This window comes from Macaca nemestrina, chromosome 6 (genome assembly GCF_043159975.1).
Source record: "Macaca nemestrina isolate mMacNem1 chromosome 6, mMacNem.hap1, whole genome shotgun sequence".
Classification (NCBI taxonomy): Eukaryota; Metazoa; Chordata; class Mammalia; order Primates; family Cercopithecidae; genus Macaca; species Macaca nemestrina.
Genome location: NC_092130.1, coordinates 54,314,707 through 54,336,821, shown reverse-complemented (window position 1 = coordinate 54,336,821; position 22,115 = coordinate 54,314,707). Strand labels below are relative to the sequence as shown.

Sequence of the window (22,115 nt, the reverse complement as noted above, 5' to 3'; positions counted from 1 at the left end):
AGGATATTATCCAGAACTTCCCCAACCTAGTAAAGCAGGCCAACATTCAAATTCAGGAAATACAGAGAATGCAGCAAAGATAATCCTGGAGAAGAGCAACTCCAAGACACATAATTGTCAGATTCACCGAAGTTGAAATGAAGGAAAAAATGTTAAGGGCAGCCAGAGAGAAAGGTCAGGTTACCCACACAAAGGGAAGCCCATCAGACTAACAGCAGACCTCTCAGCAGAAACTCTACAAGCCAGAAGAGAGTGGGGGCCAATATTCAACATTCTTAAAGAAAAGAATTTTCAACTCAGAATTTCATATCCAGCCAAACTAAGTTTCATAAGTGAAGGAGAAATAAAATCCTTTACAGACAAGCAAATGCTGAGAGATTTTGTCACCACCAGGCCTGCCCTACAAGATATCCTGAAGGAAGCATTAAACATGCAAAGGAACAACCAGTACCAGCCATTGCAAAAACATGCCAAAATGTAAAGACCATGCATGCTAGGAAGGAACTGCATCAACTAACGAGCAAAATAACCAGCTAACATCATAGTAACAGGATCAAATTCACATATAACAATATTAACCTTAAATGTAAATGGGCTAAATGCCCCAATTGAAAGACACAGAATGGAAAATTGGATACAGAGGAAAGAGCCATCAGTGTGTTCTATTCAAGAGACTCATCTCACATGCAAAGACACAGATAGGCTCAAAATAAAGGGATGGAGGAAGATCTACCAAGCAAATGGAAAGCAAAAAAAAAAAAAAAAAAAAAAAAAGCGCAGATTGCAATCCTAGTCTCTGATAAAACAGACTTTAAACCAACAAAGATCAAAAGAGACAAAGAAGGGGGGCGGAGCAAGATGGCCGAATAGGAACAGCTCCAGTCTCCAACTCTCAGCGCGAGACACACAGAAGACCGGTGATTTCTGCATTTTCAACTGAGGTACTGGGTTCATCTCACTGGGGAGTGCCGGACGATCGGTGCTGGTCAGCTGCTGCAGCCCGACCAGCGAGAGCTGAAGCAGGGCGAGGCATTGCCTCACCTGGGAAGCACAAGGGGGAAGGGAATCCCTTTTCCTAGCCAGGGGAACTGAGACACACAACACCTGGAAAATCGAGTAACTCCCACCCCAATACTGCGCTTTAAGCAAACAGGCACACCGGGAGATCATATCCCACACCTGGCCGGGAGGGTCCCACACCCACGGAGCCTCCCTCATTGCTAGCACAGCAGTCTGTGATCTACCGGCAAGGCAGCAGCGAGGCTAGGGGAGGGGCACCCGCCATTGCTGAGGCTTAAGTAGGTAAACAAAGCCACTGGGAAGCTCGAACTGGGTGGAGCTCACAACAGCTCAAGGAAACCTGCCTGTCTCTGTAGACTCCACCTCTGGGGACAGAACACAGTAAACAATAACAAACACAGCAGAAGCCTCTGCAGACGCAAACGACTCTGTCTGACAGCTTTGAAGAGAGCAGTGGATCTCCCAACACGGAGGCTGAGATCTGAGAAGGGACAGACTCCCTGCTCAAGTGGGTCCCTGACCCCTGAGTAGCCTAACTGGGAGACATCCCCCACTAGGGGCAGTCTGACACCCCACACCTCACAGGGTGGAGTACACTCCTGAGAGGAAGCTTCCAAAGCAAGAATCAGACAGGTACACTCGCTGTTCAGAAATATTCTATCTTCTGCAGCCTCTGCTGCTGATACCCAGGCAAACAGGGTCTGGAGTGGACCTCAAGCAATCTCCAGCAGACCTACAGCTGAGGGTCCTGACTGTTAGAAGGAAAACTATCAAACAGGAAGGACACCTACACCAAAACCCCATCAGTACATCACCATCATCAAAGACCAGAGGCAGATAAAACCACAAAGATGGGGAAAAAGCAGGGCAGAAAAGCTGGAAATTCAAAAAATAAGAGCGCATCTCCCCCGGCAAAGGAGCGCAGCTCATCGCCAGCAACGGATCAAAGCTGGACGGAGAATGACTTTGACGAGATGAGAGAAGAAGGCTTCAGTCCATCAAATTTCTCAGAGCTAAAGGAGGAATTACGTACCCAGCGCAAAGAAACTAAAAATCTTGAAAAAAAAGTGGAAGAATTGATGGCTAGAGTAATTAATGCAGAGAAGGTCATAAACGAAATGAAAGAGATGAAAACCGTGACACGAGAAATACGTGACAAATGTACAAGCTTCAGTAACCGACTCGATCAACTGGAAGAAAGAGTATCAGCGATTGAGGATCAAATGAATGAAATGAAGCGAGAAGAGAAACCAAAAGAAAAAAGAAGAAAAAGAAATGAACAAAGCCTGCAAGAAGTATGGGATTATGTAAAAAGACCAAATCTACGTCTGATTGGGGTGCCTGAAAGTGAGGGGGAAAATGGAACCAAGTTAGAAAACACTCTTCAGGATATCATCCAGGAGAACTTCCCCAACCTAGTAGGGCAGGCCAGCATTCAAATCCAGGAAATACAGAGAATGCCACAAAGATACTCCTCGAGAAGAGCAACTCCAAGACACATAATTGCCAGATTCACCAAAGTTGAAATGAAGGAAAAAACCTTAAGGGCAGCCAGAGAGAAAGGTCGGGTTACCCACAAAGGGAAGCCCATCAGACTAAGAGCAGATCTCTCGGCAGAAACTCTCCAAGCCAGAAGAGAGTGGGGGCCAATATTCAACATTCTTAAAGAAAAGAATTTTAAACCCAGAATTTCATATCCAGCCAAACTAAGTTTCATAAGTGAAGGAGAAATAAAATCCTTTACAGATAAGCAAATGCTTAGAGATTTTGTCACCACTAGGCCTGCCTTACAAGAGACCCTGAAGGAAGCACTAAACATGGAAAGGAACAACTGGTACCAGCCATTGCAAAAACATGCCAAAATGTAAAGGCCATCGAGGCTAGGAAGAAACTGCATCAACTAACGAGCAAAATAACCAGTTAATATCATAATGGCAGGATCAAGTTCACACATAACAATCTTAACCTTAAATGTAAATGGACTAAATGCTCCAATTAAAAGACACAGACTGGCAAACTGGATAAAGAGTCAAGACCCATCAGTCTGCTGTATTCAGGAGACCCATCTCACACGCAGAGACATACATAGGCTCAAAATAAAGGGATGGAGGAAGATTTACCAAGCAAATGGAGAACAAAAAAAGGCGGGGGTTGCAATCCTAGTCTCTGATAAAACAGACTTTAAACCATCAAAGATCAAAAGAGACAAAGAAGGCCATTACATAATGGTAAAGGGATCAATTCAACAGGAAGAGCTAACTATCCTAAATATATATGCACCCAATACAGGAGCACCCAGATTCATCAAGCAAGTCCTTAGAGACTTACAAAGAGACTTAGACTCCCATACAATAATCATGGGAGACTTCAACACTCCACTGTCAACATTAGACAGATCAACGAGACAGAAAGTTAACAAGGATATCCAGGAATTGAACTCATCTCTGCAGCAAGCAGACCTAATAGACATCTATAGAACTCTCCACCCCAAATCAACAGAATATACATTCTTCTCAGCACCACATCGTACTTACTCCAAAATCGACCACGTAATTGGAAGTAAAGCACTCCTCAGCAAATGTACAAGAACAGAAATTATAACAAACTGTCTCTCAGACCACAGTGCAATCAAACTAGAACTCAGGACTAAGAAACTCAATCAAAACCGCTCAACTACATGGAAACTGAACAACCTGCTCCTGAATGACTACTGGGTACATAACAAAATGAAGGCAGAAATAAAGATGTTCTTTGAAACCAATGAGAACAAAGATACAACATACCAGAATCTCTGGGACACATTTAAAGCAGTGTGTAGAGGGAAATTTATAGCACTAAATGCCCACAAGAGAAAGCAGGAAAGATCTAAAATTGACACTCTAACATCACAATTAAAAGAACTAGAGAAGCAAGACCAAACACATTCGAGAGCTAGCAGAAGGCAAGAAATAACTAAGATCAGAGCAGAACTGAAGGAGATAGAGACACAAAAAACCCTCCAAAAAATCAATGAATCCAGGAGTTGGTTTTTTGAAAAGATCAACAAAACTGACAGACCACTAGCAAGACTAATAAAGAAGAAAAGAGAGAAGAATCAAATCGACGCAATTAAAAATGATAAAGGGAATATCACCACCGACCCCACAGAAATACAAACTACCATCAGAGAATACTATAAACACCTCTACGCAAATAAACTGGAAAATCTAGAAGAAATGGATAATTTCCTGGACACTTACACTCTTCCAAGACTAAACCAGGAAGAAGTTGAATCCCTGAATAGACCAATAGCAGGCTCTGAAATTGAGGCAATAATTAATAGCCTACCAACCAAAAAAAGTCCAGGACCAGATGGATTCACAGCTGAATTCTACCAGAGGTACAAGGAGGAGTTGGTACCATTCCTTCTGAAACTATTCCAATCAATAGAAAAAGAGGGAATCCTCCCTAACTCATTTTATGAGGCCAACATCATCCTGATACCAAAGCCTGGCAGAGACACAACAAAAAAAGAGAATTTTAGACCAATATCCCTGATGAACATCGATGCAAAAATCCTCAATAAAATACTGGCAAACCGGATTCAGCAACACATCAAAAAGCTTATCCACCATGATCAAGTGGGCTTCATCCCTGGGATGCAAGGCTAGTTCAACATTGGCAAATCAATAAACATAATCCAGCATATAAACAGAACCAAAGACAAGAACCACATGATTATCTCAATAGATGCAGAAAAGGCTTTTGACAAAATTCAACAGCCCTTCATGCTAAAAACGCTCAATAAATTCGGTATTGATGGAACGTACCTCAAAATAATAAGAGCTATTTATGACAAACCCACAGCCAATATCATACTGAATGGGCAAAAACTGGAAACATTCCCTTTGAAAACTGGCACAAGACAGGGATGCCCTCTCTCACCACTCCTATTCAACATAGTGTTGGAAGTTCTGGCTAGGGCAATTAGGCAAGAGAAAGAAATCAAGGGTATTCAGTTAGGAAAAGAAGAAGTCAAATTGTCCCTGTTTGCAGATGACATGATTGTATATTTAGAAAACCCCATTGTCTCAGCCCAAAATCTCCTTAAGCTGATAAGCAACTTCAGCAAAGTCTCAGGATACAAAATTAATGTGCAAAAATCACAAACATTCTTATACACCAGTAACAGACAAACAGAGAGCCAAATCAGGAATGAACTTCCATTCACAATTGCTTCAAAGAGAATAAAATACCTAGGAATCCAACTTACAAGGGATGCAAATGACCTCTTCAAGGAGAACTACAAACCACTGCTCAGTGAAATCAAAGAGGACACAAAAAAATGGAAGAACATACCATGCTCATGGATAGGAAGAATCAATATCGTGAAAATGGCCATACTGCCCAAGGTAATTTATAGATTCAATGCCATCCCCATCAAGCTACCAATGAGTTTCTTCACAGAATTGGAAAAAACTGGTTTAAAGTTCATATGGAACCAAAAAAGAGCCCGCATCTCCAAGACAATCCTAAGTCAAAAGAACAAAGCTGGAGGCATCACGCTACCTGACTTCAAACTATACTACAAGGCTACAGTAACCAAAACAGCATGGTACTGGTACCAAAACAGAGATATAGACCAATGGAACAGAACAGAGTCCTCAGAAATAATACCACACATCTACAGCCATCTGATCTTTGATAAACCTGAGAGAAACAAGAAATGGGGAAAGGATTCCCTATTTAATAAATGGTGCTGGGAAAATTGGCTAGCTGTAAGTAGAAAGCTGAAACTGGATCCTTTCCTTACTCCTTGTACGAAAATTAATTCAAGATGGATTAGAGACTTAAATGTTAGACCTAATAACATAAAAATCCTAGAGGAAAACCTAGGTAGTACCATTCAGGACATAGGCATGGGCAAAGACTTCATGTCTAAAACACCAAAAGCAACGGCAGCAAAAGCCAAAATTGACAAATGGGATCTCATTAAATTAAAGAGCTTCTGCACAGCAAAAGAAACTACCATCAGAGTGAACAGGCAACCTACAGAATGGGAGAAAATTTTTGCAATCTACACATCTGACAAAGGGCTAATATCCAGAACCTACAAAGAACTCAAACAAATTTACAAGAAAAAAACAAACAACCCCATCAAAAAGTGGGCAAAGGATATGAACAGACATTTCTCAAAAGAAGACATTCATACAGCCAACAGACACATGAAAAAACGCTCATCATCACTGGCCATCAGAGAAATGCAAATCAAAACCACAATGAGATACCATCTCACACCAGTTAGAATGGCGATCATTAAAAAGTCAGGAAACAACAGGTGCTGGAGAGGATGTGGAGAAATAGGAACGCTTTTACACTGTTGGTGGGATTGTAAACTAGTTCAACCATTATGGAAAACAGTATGGCGATTCCTCAAGGATCTAGAACTAGATGTACCATATGACCCAGCCATCCCATTACTGGGTATATACCCAAAGGATTATAAATTATGCTGCTATAAAGACACATGCACATGTATGTTTATTGCAGCTCTATTCACAATAGCAAAGACTTGGAATCAACCAAATGTCCAGCAGTGACAGATTGGATTAAGAAAATGTGGCACATATACACCATGGAATACTATGCAGCCATAAAAAAGGATGAGTTTGTGTCCTTTGTAGGGACATGGATGCAGCTGGAAACCATCATTCTTAGCAAACTATCACAAGAACAGAAAACCAAACACCGCATGTTCTCACTCATAGGTGGGAACTGAACAATGAGATCACTTGGACTCAGGAAGGGGAACATCACACATTGGGGCCTATCATGGGGAGGCGGGAGGGGGGAGGGATTGCATTGGGAGTTATACCTGATGTAAATGACGAGTTGATGGGTGCAGCACACCAACATGGCACAAGTATACATATGTAACAAACCTGCACGTTATGCACATGTACCCTACAACTTAAAGTATAATAATAATAAATAAATTTTAAAAAAAAAAGAAGAGACAAAAAGGCCATTACATAATGGTAAAAAGATCAATTCAACAAGAACAGCTAACTATCCTAAATATATATGCACCCAATACAGGAGCACCCAGATTCATAAAGCAAGTCCTTAGAGACCTACAAAGAGACTTAGACTCCCACACAATAATAATGGGAGATTTTAACACCCCACTGTCAATATTAGACAGATCAACAAGACAGGGTTAACAAGGATATCCAGGACTTGAACTCAGCTCTGCACCAAGCACACCTAACAGACATATCTGCAGAACTCTCCACCCCAAATCAACAGAATATACATTCTTCTCCGCACTACATCACACTTATTCTAAAACTGACCACATAATTGGAAGTAAAGAACTCTTCAGCAAATGTAAAAGAACAGAAATCACAACAAACTGTCTCTCAGACCAGAGTGCAATCAAATTAGAACTCAGGATTAAGAAACTCACTCAAAACCATACAACTACATGGAAACTGAACAACCTGCTCCTAAGTGACTACTGGGTAAACAACAAAATGAAGGCAGAAATAAAGATGTTCTTTGAAACCAATGAGAACAAAGCCACAAAGTACCAAAATCTCTGCGACACATTTAAAGCGGTGTGTAGAGAGAAATTTATAGCACTAAATTCCCAGGAGAGAACGCAGAAAAGATCTAAAATCAACACCCTAACATCACAATTAAAAGAACTAGAGAAGCAAGAGCAAACACATTCAAAAGCTAGCAGAAGGCAAGAAATAACTAGGATCAGAGCAAAACTGAAAGAGATAGAGACACAAAAATCCCTTCAAAAAATCAATGAATCCAGGAGCTGGTGTTTTTTGAAAGATCAACAGAATTGATAGACCACTAGCAAGACTAATAAAGAAGAAAAGAGAGAAGAATCAAATGGATGCAATAAAAAATGATAAAGGGGATATCACCACAGATCCCACAGAAATACAAACTACCATCAGAGAATGCTATAAACACCTCTATGCAAATAAACTAGAAAACCTAGAAGAAATGGATAATTTCCTGGACACTTACACTCTCCCAAGACTAAACCAGGAAGAAGTTGAATCCCTAAATAGACCAATAGCAGGCTCTGAAATTGAGGCAATAATTAGTAGCCTACCAACCAAAAAAACTCCAGGACCAGACGGATTCACAGCCGAATTCTACCAGAGGTAGAAGGAGGAGCTGCTACCATTCCTTCTGAAACTATTCCAATCAACAGAAAAAGAGGGAATCCTCCCTAACTCATTGTATGAGGCCAACATCATCCTGATACCAAAGCCTGGCAGAGACACAACAAAAAAAGAGAATTTTAGGCCAATATCCCTGATGAACATCGATGCAAAAATCCTCAATAAAATACTGGCAAACCAAATCAGCAACACATCAAAAAGCCTATCCACCATGATCAAGTGGGCTTCATCCCTGGGATGCGAGGCTGGTTCAACATTCGCAAATCAATAAACATAATCCAGCGTATGAACAGAACCGAAGACAAAAACCACACGATTATCTCAATAGATGCAGAAAAGGTCTTTGACAAAATTCAACAGCCCTTCATGCTAAAAACTCTCAATAAACTAGGTATTGATGGAACGTATCTCAAAATAATAAGAACTCTTTATGACAAACCCACAGCCAATATCATACTGAACAGGCAAAAACTGGAAACATTCCCTTTGAAAACTGACACAAGACAGGGATGCCCTCTCTCACCACTCCTATTCAATACAGTGTTGGAAGTTCTGGCCAGGGCAATCAGGCAAGAGAAAGAAATAAAGGGTATTCAATTAGGAAAACAAGAAGTCAAATTGTCCCTGTTTGCAGATGACATGATTGTATATTTAGAAAACCCCATCATCTCAGCCCAAAATCTCCTTAAGCAAGTTCAGAAAAGTCTCAGGATACAAAATCAATGTGCAAAAGTCACAAGCATTCCTATACACCAATAACAGACAAACAGAGAGCCAAATCATGAGTGAACTCCCATTCACAATTGCTTCAAACAGAATAAGATACCTAGGAATCCAACTTACAAGGGATGTGAAGGACTTCTTCAAGGAGAACTACAAACCACTGCTCAGTGAAATGAAAGAGGATACAAACAAATGGAAGAACATTCCATGCTCATGGATAGGAAGAATCAATATCATGGAAATGACCATATTGCCCAAGGTAATTTATAGATTCAATGCCATCCCCATTAAGCTACCAATGACTTTCTTCACAGAATTGGAAAAAACTACTTTAAACCTCATATGGAACCAAAAAAGAGCCCGCATTGACAAGACAATCCTAAGTCAAAAGAACAAAGCAGGAGGCATCATGCTACCTGACTTCAAACTATACTACAAGGCTACAGTAACCAAAACAGCATGGTACTGGTACCAAAACAGATATATAGACCAATGAAACAGAACAGAGCCCTCAGAAATAATACCACACATCTACAACCATCTGGTCTTTGACAAACCTGACAAAAACAAGAAATGGGGAAAGGACTCCCTATTTAATAAATGGTGCTGGGAAAACTGGCTAGCCATATGTAGAAAGCTGAAACTGGATCCCTTCCTTATACCTTATACAAACATTAATTCAAGATGGATTAAAGACTTAAATGTTAGACCTAAAACCATAAAAACCCTAGAAGAAAATCTATGCAGTACCATTCAGGACATAGGCATGGGCAAAGACTTCATGACTAAAACACCAAAAGCAATGGCAACAAAAGTCATAATAGACAAATGGGATCTAATTAAACTAAGGAGCTTCTGCAAAGCAAAGGAAGCTACCTTCAGAATGAACAGGCAACCTACAGAACGGGAGAAAAATTTTGCAAACTACCCATCTGATAAAGGTCTAATATCCAGAATCTACAAAGAAGTCAAACAAATTTATATGAAAAAAACAAATAACCCCATCAAAAATTGAGCTAATGATATAAACAGACACTTCTCAAAAAAAAAGACATCTATGCAGTCAACAGACACATGAAAAAATGCTCATCATCACTCACCATCAGAGAAATGCAAATCAAAACCACAATGAGATACCATTTCACACCAGTTAGAATGGCAATCATTAAAAAGCCAGGAAACAACAGATGCTGGAGAGGATGTGGAGAAATAGGAACGCTTTTACACTGTTGGTTAGACTGTAAACTAGTTCAAAAATTGTGGAAGACAGTGTGGTGATTCCTCAATGATCTAGAACTAGAAATACCATTTGACCCAGCCATCCCATTATCGAGTATATGCCCAAAGGATTATAAATCATGCTACTATAAAGACACATGCACATGTATGTTTATTGCAGCACTATTCACAATAGCAAAGACTCAGAACCAACCAAAATGTCCATCAATGACAGACTGGATTAAGAAAATGTGGTACATACACACCATGGAATACTATGCAGCCATAAAAAAGAAAGAGTTCATGTCCTTTGCAGGTACATGGGTGAAGCTGGACACCATCATTCTCAGCAAACTATCACAAGGACAGAAAACCAAACACCACATTTTCACACTCGTAGGTGTGAATTGAACAATGAGATCACTTGGACACAGGGTGGGGAATATCACACACTGGGGCATGTCAGGGGGTGGGGGACTGGGGGAAAGATAGCATTAGGAGAAATATCTAATGTAAATGACAACTTTATGGGTACAGCAAACCAACACAGCACATGTATACTTACGTATCAAACCTGCACATTGTGCACATGTACCCTAGAACTTAAAGTACAATAAAAATAAATTTTAAAAAAGTCAAAAGATAGCAAATGTTGGTTAAGGTGAGGAGAAAAGAGAACTCTTGTATCACATTGGTAGAAATGTAGATTGTTACAGCCATTATGGAAAACAGTATGGAAATTGTTTTAAAAAACTAAAAATAGAACTACCACATGACCAAGCATTCCCTCATCTGGTCATATACCCAACGGAAATAAAATCATCACCTTGCAATCTTGGAAACATATCTGCACTCTCGTGTTCATTGTGGCATTATTCACAAAAGCCAAGAAGACCTTAGTGGTTGCGGATGAATAAATGGATAAGGAGACTGTGGAGTGTGTGTATGTGTGTATGTGTGTGTGTGTGTGCGCGTGCGTGCGCACATAGTGGAATATTATTCAGTCCTAAAAACAATAAGATCTTGCCATTTGCCACAATGTGGATAAGCCTAGAAGACATTATACTAAAAGAAATAAATCTGACACAGAAAGAAAAATACTGTACGATCTCACTTATATGTAGAATCTTACAAAAAAGTTAAACATACGGAGATGGAGAACAATAGTGGTTACAGGGAAGTCAGGAGGAAATGAGACAATAACCTACAGCCAGGTGTGTAGTAGGCTATGCCATCTAGGTTTGTGAAAGCACACTTTCTATAGGAGCTCTGAACCAAAGTCATCCTCTATGGAAATTGCTTGATATCCCATTACTGTTTAGCTTCTTTTCCTTTCCACTCTCCTACTACCCTACTAGGATGGTAACACTTTTCATGGAAATAACCTAATAAATTACTTTCAAGTGAATTTTCCTTCCATTGTGGGAGCCAACTTGAAAATACATTATACAAAATAAAATATCTCAATGCTTAATAAAAAATTTTCTTTAAAAAGATCCAGTTTTATTAACCATTTGGGAAATACAAACCAAAACCTTAATGCAGTATCTCTCTCTATATATATACACCAGAAAGTTAGATATGGAAAAGATGACACAATGCCAATTGCTGACAAGGAAGAATGTGGAACATTTCCCATGTATTTTGAAAAACTGCTTGGCATTATCCTCTGAAATTGAACGTATATATACATATTAGTCATTAATTCTATTCCTGTGTATACATGCCTAACTACCAACCACCAACATTCAGTCACCAAAATAAACACATGCAAATATTCACCATCAAAAATATGTACTGTGTAACCGTCATAGAAGCACCACTTGTAATAGCCGCAAACCAGAAAATACCCCATTATTCATCAATAATATAATGGATACATAATTGGTAGTATATTCAAACAGAATACCACGTAACAAAAAGAATGAATGAACTACAGCTACACATAGCAACATGGATAAATCTCATAAGCATGATGTTGAGCAAAAAGATCAAACAGAAGAGTAGATACTGTGTGTTTCTATTTTTATAGCAGGATAGACACAGAGATACACCACTCAGATACTCTTAAGGAAGGACATGCTGTCTTCACTGCTGAGAAAGCTGTGAGCAGACTACTTTTAGCTGTCAAATTCTTCAGAAAGGACTTCAGTGGCAGAGAGCTGCCTCACTCACAGCCAATGACTGATGGAGAAAAGGGAATATGTCTGCCCATTTGGACCCAACATGGGATAACTCTGACCACACGTTAGTTTCAGAGCTCTGCATGGGATGAGCTGAGGCTGAAAAGTCTGCATCACAGCTCCTCTTCTCCCTCTATCACATAAAATGTCAAAGCTAGTCTATGGCATTAGTTGTCAAGTCTAGTTATCCTTGGATTGAGGGTAGAGAGGATTATACCTAGAAAGAGGCAGGGTAGTCAGTTGACGGGGAGAGGGGGGTTCCGTGGTGCTGGTGATATTCTATTTCTGAGATCTGTTTCACTTTGTGAAATTCCATCCAGTTGTATAATTATGGTATATGCATTTTTCTATATATATTATACTTTAACAAAATGTTCAATAAATGTTTATAACTCCAAAATAAATGAATTAAAATAAAATTTTAAATAAAAAATACTGAATTTGAGATAGAAAAGTTAATCATTTACTCATTCACCAAATCACTATATGACTAGGGTAAATCTCTTAAACTCCCTGAGCCCACAACTCCTCAACTATGAGGCTGAAAACACAGTAAACTTACCCTTGCCTAAACATCATTTTTACATACATTTGTTCATTTTCCAGTCTCACAACTGCTATGAGTATGGGTAATTGAGTTTTGGTATCCTCATTTTTTCAGTGGTGGGGCAACATCTGTAAAGGTTAGAATGCAAGTTTTCTGGGGCTGGTGTCTTCAACATCAAAGCAAGGCAATGTGTTGAAGAGAAACATGCAGATAATATGCTAATGACAACACCATCTAAGAAGATGTAGCACAGAGAAAGATGTTCAGAAGTTAGAAAAGGGACTGGTTCTAAATAATATTTGAGAGATAATTCAGACCGCATGGTACAAAAGCAAAACTAAAATCACCCAATGTCAACAGCCCAGTGGAATAAAACAAAAGCCAATGGTTAAGAGAAAAACAGACCAAAATGCCTACATTAGTCATGGGACCTATAGTATCTACAATAGGAATTTTATGATTCAGTGGTCTAGCCTCATTCAAATCATTTTAATTACAAAATATTATCACACGAGAGAGAGAGAGTAAAAAGGAGTATCTCTTAGGAAACTAAATGTCTTTCTATTGGTCTGAGAATTCAAAGCTTCCTCCAAAGATATGGCTCCACTACTCCATTTTTCTCTATTAAAGCCATTAAATTGGTGTTCAAATTTCCCTATCGAAACCACACAGACTCAAAAAAATCATATCTTCCCTTTTATTGGAAGAGAGGCCCAATACCCAACATAAATTTAAGAAAGAATAAATTATATACCAACTTCCATCTAACGTCCACCATGGCAATAAACTCTGACTTCCTCACTTTGACTTACAGGCATGTTTATTTTTCTTAGGAATCTTTAAGGCACAGGCAGTTGGCTTAAATTCAACTCAGTCATGCTGCTTGCCAAAGAAGAACAATCTCTAGTGGGTCATCTCATGTTTTGATGCATATCTTCTGTTGACTACCTCATAAAATTTACAGTTCCTCAAGTCCTGGAATAATGCCCACCCCTAGCTCCAGTGTCCAGTTACCCCTCACCTCTAAAAGATCCCTGCTTTCCCAATTAAATCAGTTAATTTGCAAGCCAATTAAATTATATCTGTCAGTTTTCTTAATTAAATTGGTTGTTTGGTATCTTGTAGGACCAACATAGAACAGGGTAAATGCAAAATCTTATGCCCATTTCTAGGAAGTAGCTGAAGAAATGAATCATTAACATACATCTTCTTACAAAACAGTGAGATGTTGTAAAAAAGGATCAAATTGTAGGTACCTGATCCTTTTTCCTCAATTTCTGGCACTTCTGACCACTCTATAAAGGGATAATATTTAGGTATAAATAATTCCTCAAGACTGGGCATGGTGGCTCACACCTGTAATATCAGCATTTTGGGAGGCCAAGGTGGGCAGATCCCTTGAGGTCAAGAGTTTGAAACCAGCATGGCTGACATGATGAAACTCCATCTCTACTAAAATTACAAAAATTAGCCAGGCATGGTGGCAGACACCTGTAATCCCAGCTACTCAGGAGGCTAGGCAGGAGAATCACTTGAACCCAGGAGGCGGAAGGCAAAGGTTTCAGTGAGCCAAGATCTTGCCACTGCACTTTAGCCTGGGCTACAAAGTGAGACTCCATCTCGAAAATGATAATAATAATAATAATAATTCCTCAAGAAACTATTAAATCACAGTGACATCATCTTCTACAGTATTTCCACATAAAAATATTAGACTGCTTGTAAAGTGAACCGAGAAACATGTCAATCATAAAGCTGTAGTCATTCACTAACATTTTTAAAGGATTTATAGCAGCATGTAGTTCTCACACCCAAAAGGCACTGACATTTGTTACGAAAAGCATTTTAGGATGCTCTTTGCAATAACTTTTAATGATATGCAGAGACTAGTTGAAGTACCTGAAACTAAACACTAACTTTCATTCATAATGTGTTTCTGTCCCATATAATTAGTCCATTTGTACAGCAAAAAAGAGAAGGTAGAAAGCAATAAAAAGCTTCTCTGAATGAGATCCATATTAATATTTCAAATACAGTATCATTTTAAGTCTGACATTTTCTTTCCACCTTTTCATATCATGGTCAAATTTTTAAAACCACAAGATTTTTATTTGCTCATTATTACTCAATGATTACTTGTGTAATCAAGTAACAAAAATAAACTAGAAAATAAAAACAAAAATGTTTTTGACCCACAAACACCATATATTAAGATATTGTTTAATCAGAATTTTTCTCTTCTTCCCTCCCCCAACCTTTCTGCAGACTCTGCTAGCTCAACAAAACAAGTGGATTAAAAAAAGCCTTTTCTGTCAAGATGTCATAATTTAGAACTCACAGTGATTGGTGATAATATATTGCCTTGAATGTTAAAGGTGGCAGGTGACAGAGATGAAGCAAACAGTGTATTTCATACAGCTACAGAGAAGTGACTTTAGACTTTACATAATAGGGACTATAAAAAGTAATCTTGCAGGTCTGCAATGTAAATGCTATGGGGCTTATGAAACATCCAGCAGCACAGTGACAGATGATGCAATGCACAACACTATGCTAGACAGCATACACTGCGCCTTACTACAGTGACGTAAAGGCATGTTCCTAACACATTCATTAAATTAGTTTGATAAAGTATGGTCTACGACATTGTACCTGCTGGGGTGGTCTAGGAAGCATGGGGTAACACTGTTCATGGATTGGCTGAACTGTTACTGATCTAGGATACAGATTTTCTCATTGCTGTGTACCTGTGTTTGTAGTAAAGTTAAAACCTTTTGTTCAATTCTGGGCAGTATTTTCTTGAACATTTCAATTCATTACTTTAAACTTCCCCTGCTGCAGAAGGAAGGAGAACCTGCATGTTGGTTACTCCAATGTAATGCCTTTTCAAGGTTCTCTTCCCATGTTGTCTGCCATGGTTTGGATGTTTGTCCCTCCAAATCTCACGTTGAAATGTGATTACCAATGTTTAAGGTGGGGCATGGTGGGAGGTGATTTGGTCACAGGGCCAGATCCCTGATGAATGGTTTAGCACCATCCCCTTGGTTATAAGTGAGTTCTCACTCAGTTGATGCAAGATCTGGTTCTTTAAAAGAGTCTAGGACCTCCCTTCTCTCTCATCTCATGGCCAGAGAAGGAGTAAGAGAGAAAAGAAGGAGGTCCTAGACTCTGGGCCGGGCTCATACGCTGGGCTCCCCCTTCACCTTCCACCGTGATTGACTGAAAGCTCCCTGAAGCCTCACTAGAAGCCTAGCAGATGCTGATGCCATGCTTACTGTACAGATTGCAGAACTGTGAGCCAATTAAACCTATTTTCTTTATAAATTACCCAGCTTTAAGTATTTCTTTATAGCAACACAAGAATAGACTAATAAACTGCCAGAAGGAGAGCTGCATGGATTGCCTCATCTCTGGCAAACTATTATTTGTGCAGATTCAGGCTCATGAGTGTCACACATTATGGGAATTTGGAAGATATACCTTCTCCTTTACACACCCTGGCTGCATATGACATTGGCAAGTACCAGACATCAGATATCTTTGTAGAGATGCTTTTCAGACAAAAAAAAAAAAAAATGACAAAACAAAGACATGTGCTTGCACACAGCTATAAAAACACTATAATTACTGTTACAGAATATTTATAACAACCATTTCATGAGTTATAATCAGAACTCTGAACTATGTCTAACTTACCACTAAGTTTCCATCTGTATTTTTTATTCACGAAGTGCTCATTTTCTATTGGTCTGGTCTCATGAACAGATGAGTCCTAACAATGTTGTGGTTTCAGAAACATAGGAGAAAGTGTTTGCCTCACCCCTTCCAAAATTCTTCCAGCCAGCTGATTCCTGAAATGCACAATTAATAGTTAAAGGCTTTCTTTAATGTTTATTCTCTACTAATATGTAAATTTCAAAACAATAACAATTAAGCATTGTCAACTTAAGATAAACAAGTTAATAAAAAATCTATCCTTGAGCACAGGTGAAAAAGTAGAGCACAGAAAGGCTATAAATATAACACACTATGTAGGGTACACTAACTTAGGGGAGGAGAGGAAGAGTTTAAGTAGGGAGTACTTATATTATATTGGTAGAAGGAAATGTAAAGGATTGTGCATCTCATGGATTCTGAATGCAGTTTCCTCTATGATCCCAAATTCCCTTTTGCAGACTCAGTATCTTAGTTCTCTGTTTGGAATGCTGTGTGTCACAGCATCCCTGGAGATCCTAGCAGGCTTTACATGAGACTAAAAGAACTGATTTCAGGAATAGGTTTGCTGGATTGTTTTCTCTTTCAACAAGATTGAACCTAAAGTTAAAGCTTAACAGGAAAAAACGTCTATTTCTACCCAATAACACAAATGAATTGTGGGTTACACAGGAGAAACCTACAAAATACATGTCTACAATCCCTCGTTCAAAATCCTCAAAGACAGAATTATTTCGGCATTCAGAATTGTTTGGGGATTCTCCAAACATAATATACTACAGATATCAGATACAGATACCATCACCAGTGGGGTCTGGGCTGGCTGTTCCTTATCGAACAGAATAATTTTTACAGCAAAACATATGGATTTCATAAAAAAAAAACTCTTAAAAAAAGGAAAAAAGATGGTAAATAGCCTTGTAAGGGTTCAGATCAGATTTTTCCACCAAGTAAATTTGCCATAATTGTACAGGAAAAAAAAAAAAAAAAAAGCTTTTCAGGCCCGTTTTGGTTTAAGAATCAAGAATAAGGGACTGCCATTCTTACCATAAATATTTGCTCATCACTTTTGGACTGGAATGATCAATAATCGCTTCTGTAGCATTTCTCTAGCACAAGAACATCATATGTCAAAAGTATCTATCGGAGGAAGTGATGTGAATGGTTGATGTGCAAGTAAGTACTGTAACGCCTCATTCAGAGTCTCCTAGCCAAACACTCCCAAAGCCAGAGAGAATGAGGCTGGGAAGACAGCTTTTCTCCTGATCTTCTATGATCAATATCTCAGGCAGAGAGCAGCACTGCCCCTAAGTTAAGATACTGTCATCACTCAAGTGTGTTTGAGTGAAGCTCGTTGAAAAGAAATGAGGGATGGCAGAAGCTTGTGGCCTTCTGCTTCCACACTAATTGCCTCAGGATCCTGCTTCTTTTACTCCAGGATGTAATTTTCTTCTCCCAGACTGTGCACAGGCATTGTCATCTTTTAAGTTCCTGTCCCTGGGCACAGGAACTTATGAAGAGAATTAAGAGAATTGTCCATTCTCCTGCTAGTCGAGGCTTCCATTCAGAAAAACTATTTGCATTTTATCTAATGATGGAGTTACTGTTTTTAAACATTCTACCCATCTTCTTAATTTCCTTCCTGATGTTTCTTCTTGGGTAACGCACCCTCACTTCACACTAATGCTGAGCTTATGATATTCTTCTTAAAACTGGCTGCCCTCCAGTTTTCCCACAGCCAATAACTTATGAAAAAGTTAAAAAATAAATTTTAAAAGGTCCTTGAAATATTTTTGAGGCTGAGATATTTTATTTGTAAATGCACTTACGTAAAACAGTTTATTCTCCAAGATAATGAAGAAATAGAGTATGATGGTCTTATTAAATAATGAACTGTGATAGACCTGGATGTATATGGGAGGGACTGCACTGAACATAGCTGTATACAAAAGTTGTCATCCCTCTTCATACTGGGTGAATAAGATACATGTAAGTGAGAAGGTAATAAAATTCTAAGGTATCTATAGGAACAAACAACTGAGTGATACAGATAATAAGTGATATAAGGTTGCTTAGAATATAGAGGTGGATGCTTCAGTGGAAGTCTAAAACAATAGCTTAAAAAAGAAAGAATTTATCTTATGTAAGTTCCTATGGCAATCCCATTCTGCAAAATCATCAGATGTCTAGACATCTTATTCTTGCTCTGGCATTCTAATGGTAGAGCATTAGAATGACGCTCTAGTTGTTTTTCTTTCATCCACATGGTCCAAAATGGTATGCCCCTTCACTAAAGCATGTGACTCTGAAGGTAAACATATCATATTTATTCATATCTTGCTGGTCACACCCACTTGCAAGGGGGTTTGGAAAATTCAGTCTTTCACCTGAGTGTTTATGTGCCATCTAAAAACTGAAATTCTATTGCATTAAAACTTTAGACAAATTAAACATAGCTTATTTGAACAGAGAACAATTCTTAAATTGGGAAGCACCCAAAAAGTCTGTTAAATAACCAGGAAGCCATTGGTCTGATGAGTTTGAAATGGGAGAGTTCCCTGACACCCTCGCAGGATATGCAACAGGGCTTGTCTGTTTGGCCACTGTGCACTCAAACCCCTTACAGGAAGGGGAGCCTGCAGATGGACAGGTGCAGGAGCCAGGGTGAGTGCCCCTGGACTCCGACCTCATGGCAGTGTCCAGTGGTGGGAGACTGTGACTCCCAAAGCCTAAGTGGGTGTCTGTTACAGTGCACTCTTTTAGCCTTGCCATCCACAGACAGTTTAAGTGTTAAATAGCTCATTGGACCCTCTGCCTTTTCACAAGGGCAGATGGCCACTGTGATAGCTTTCTGTATCCCAAGTTCTTGTCCGGCATCCAGGAAAAATCAGATCACACAAAGACTTGAAGAATGCATGCAGGGATTTTACTGAGTGGTGGAGGTGGCTCTCAGTGGAATGGATGGGGAACTGGGAAGGGGTTGGAGTGGGAAGATAATTTTCCCTTGGAATTTGGCCACCTAGTGGCCAATCTCTCCAACCATCCGCAGCCAAACTCCCCTTGCCATTCAGATGCTTCTTCAGCTCTTCTGTTCATCTCCTTGTGGAGCCGAGGATTTGGAGTTTATATGGATACAGGACAGGAGGGTGTGGTGGGCCAAAATGCAACTTTGGGGCAGGAAAACAGGAATGCCTCTTCTCATTTAGGGCCACGGGTTTCCAGGTGTGAGGATGGGACTTTGTAGGGGTACCACTCTCTTCTACCCAGCATTTTCCTGTCTCCTATCCATATCAATTTCTTCGTAATTTGAGTTCCTACCACAACCTAACTTAATATACAAACAGACAAACTTTATTTAGGAGTATATTTTCTGATAAACAGCCAAGTTTCAGTCAAACACAAGTAGCCAAGCTTCAGCCAATCACAGGTAAATAACTGATCAGATCAAGCCCAGATCAAGCAAATGCCTCATCACACTATGCCTAAATAAGTAGCCAATCAGGTGATTTATATACTTTGTTTCTGTGTTGAGTGTAAAAAAGCTCACTGCTCATGCTGTTGAATGGAGCTCTCTGAACCTCTTCCAGTTTTGAGTGCTTCCCGATTTAAGAATTGTTCTTTGTTCAAATAAGCTATATTAATTTGTCTAAAGTTTTTCTTGTAACACAACAGAATTTCAGTTTGTAGATGGCACATAAACACTTGGGTGAAAGACTGAATTTTCCACCCTCTCTTGCAGGTGGATGTGACCAGCAAGTTATGAATAAAAATGATGTGTTTACCTTCTGAGTCACATGCTTTAGTGAAGGGGCATACCATTTTGGACCATGTGGATGAAAGATGGACAGGTGCAGGAGCCAGAGCAAGTGCCCTGGGCTCCGGGCCCATGGCAGTGTCCAGGGGTGGGAGCCTGTGACTTCCAAAGTCCAAGTGGGTGTCTGTTATAGTGCATTCTTTTAGCCTTGCTGTCCTCAGATGGCTTAAGTGTTAAACAGCTCAGTGGACCCTCTGCCTCTTCGCAAAGGCAAAGGGCCAGTGTGACAGCTTTCTGCACCCCAAGCGCTTGTCTGGCATCCAGGAAAAATCAGGTCACACTTGGACTCCAATGATGAATGTGGGAGTTTTACTGAGTGATAGAGGTGATTTTTGTAAATGGTGTGAGATAAAGGTCCAGTTTTCCCCATACCCTTTATCAAAGAGACTGTACTGTCTCCAGTGTGTGTTCTTAGCAGCTTTGTTGAAGATCAGTTAGCTTTAAGTGCATGGATTTATGTCAGTGCAATCTCTTCTCTTCCATTGGTCTATCTGTCCATTTTTTATGCCAGTACCATGCTGTATGAATTAGTATAGTTTACAACTCTACAAAAAAAGATAATTACTGGCCAATATTCCTGATAAATATAGATGCAAAAGTCTTCAACAAAATACTAGCAAATCCAATGCAACTACACATTAAAAGGATTATACACCATGATAAAGTAAGATTTACTCTTGAGCCACAAGGATGGTTCAACATATACAAGTCAATAAATGTGATACACCACATTAACAAAATAAAAGGTAAAATCATATAATCATCTCAATATATACAGAAAAAGTATTTGACAAAAGCCAATATCCCCTTTCATGATTAAAAATCTCAACAAATTATGTGTAGAAGGAATGTACTTCAATATAACAAAGGCCATAGATGACAAGCCCACAGTTTTTGATGATAAAACACTGAAAGCTTTTCCTCTAAGATCAGGAACAAAACAGTGAGCCTACTCTCACCACTTTTATTCAGCACAGTACTGGAAGTCCTAGTCAGAGCAATTGGGCAAGAAGAAATAAAAGGCATCCAAATCATGGAGGAAGTAAAATGACTGAAGTTGAAGATGGTATGATCTTATATATAGAAAATCCTAAAGACTGTACTTAAAAAAAAACTATTAGAACTAACAGAGTAGCAAAATGTAAGTTCAAAATCAACATACAAAAATCAGTAGTGTTTCTATATATTAACAACCAACTAGTTGAAAAAGAAATTAAGAAACAATTCCAGTTACAATAACATCAAAAAAATAAAATAAACTACTTAGGAATAAATTTAACCAAGGAGATGAAAGATCTGAACACTGAAAACTATAAAGCATTGATGAAAGAAATTGTAGAATACACAAGTAAATGGAAAGATATTCCCTGTTCATGGATTACAGTATTGTTAAAATTTCCATACTATCCAAAATGATCTGCATATTCAATGCAATCTTATCAAAATTCCAATGGCATTTTTCACAGAAATAGAAAAGGCAATCCTAAAATCAAGTGTACCCACAAAAAAATCTCCTAATAGCCAAAGCAACCTTTCTCAAAAAGAACAAAACTAAAGGCATTATACTACCTGATTTTAGGTAGTATAATGATTTCAGAATGTCCCATAACACTTTTTTATGAATGTAAAGGTAATACCCATTCATTGCAGAGCATTGAGAATAGATAGAAAGTCTACAGATAACATTCTGAATTCTTATATCGGCA

The 22,115-nt window shown here is 39.0% G+C and overlaps 1 long non-coding RNA gene across 6 annotated transcripts in view; it reads right to left on the bottom strand.

Annotated features, from left to right (window-relative positions):
* LOC105463157 (uncharacterized) overlaps positions 1-22,115 on the bottom strand; it is an 833,151-nt gene that overhangs the window by 616,522 nt on the left and 194,514 nt on the right. For all 6 annotated transcript variants that reach the window (XR_011624711.1, XR_011624710.1, XR_011624712.1 and 3 more), the window contains exon 2: positions 16,578-16,732. This is a non-coding gene — a long non-coding RNA (uncharacterized lncRNA). The remainder of the gene's footprint in view (positions 1-16,577; positions 16,733-22,115) is intronic.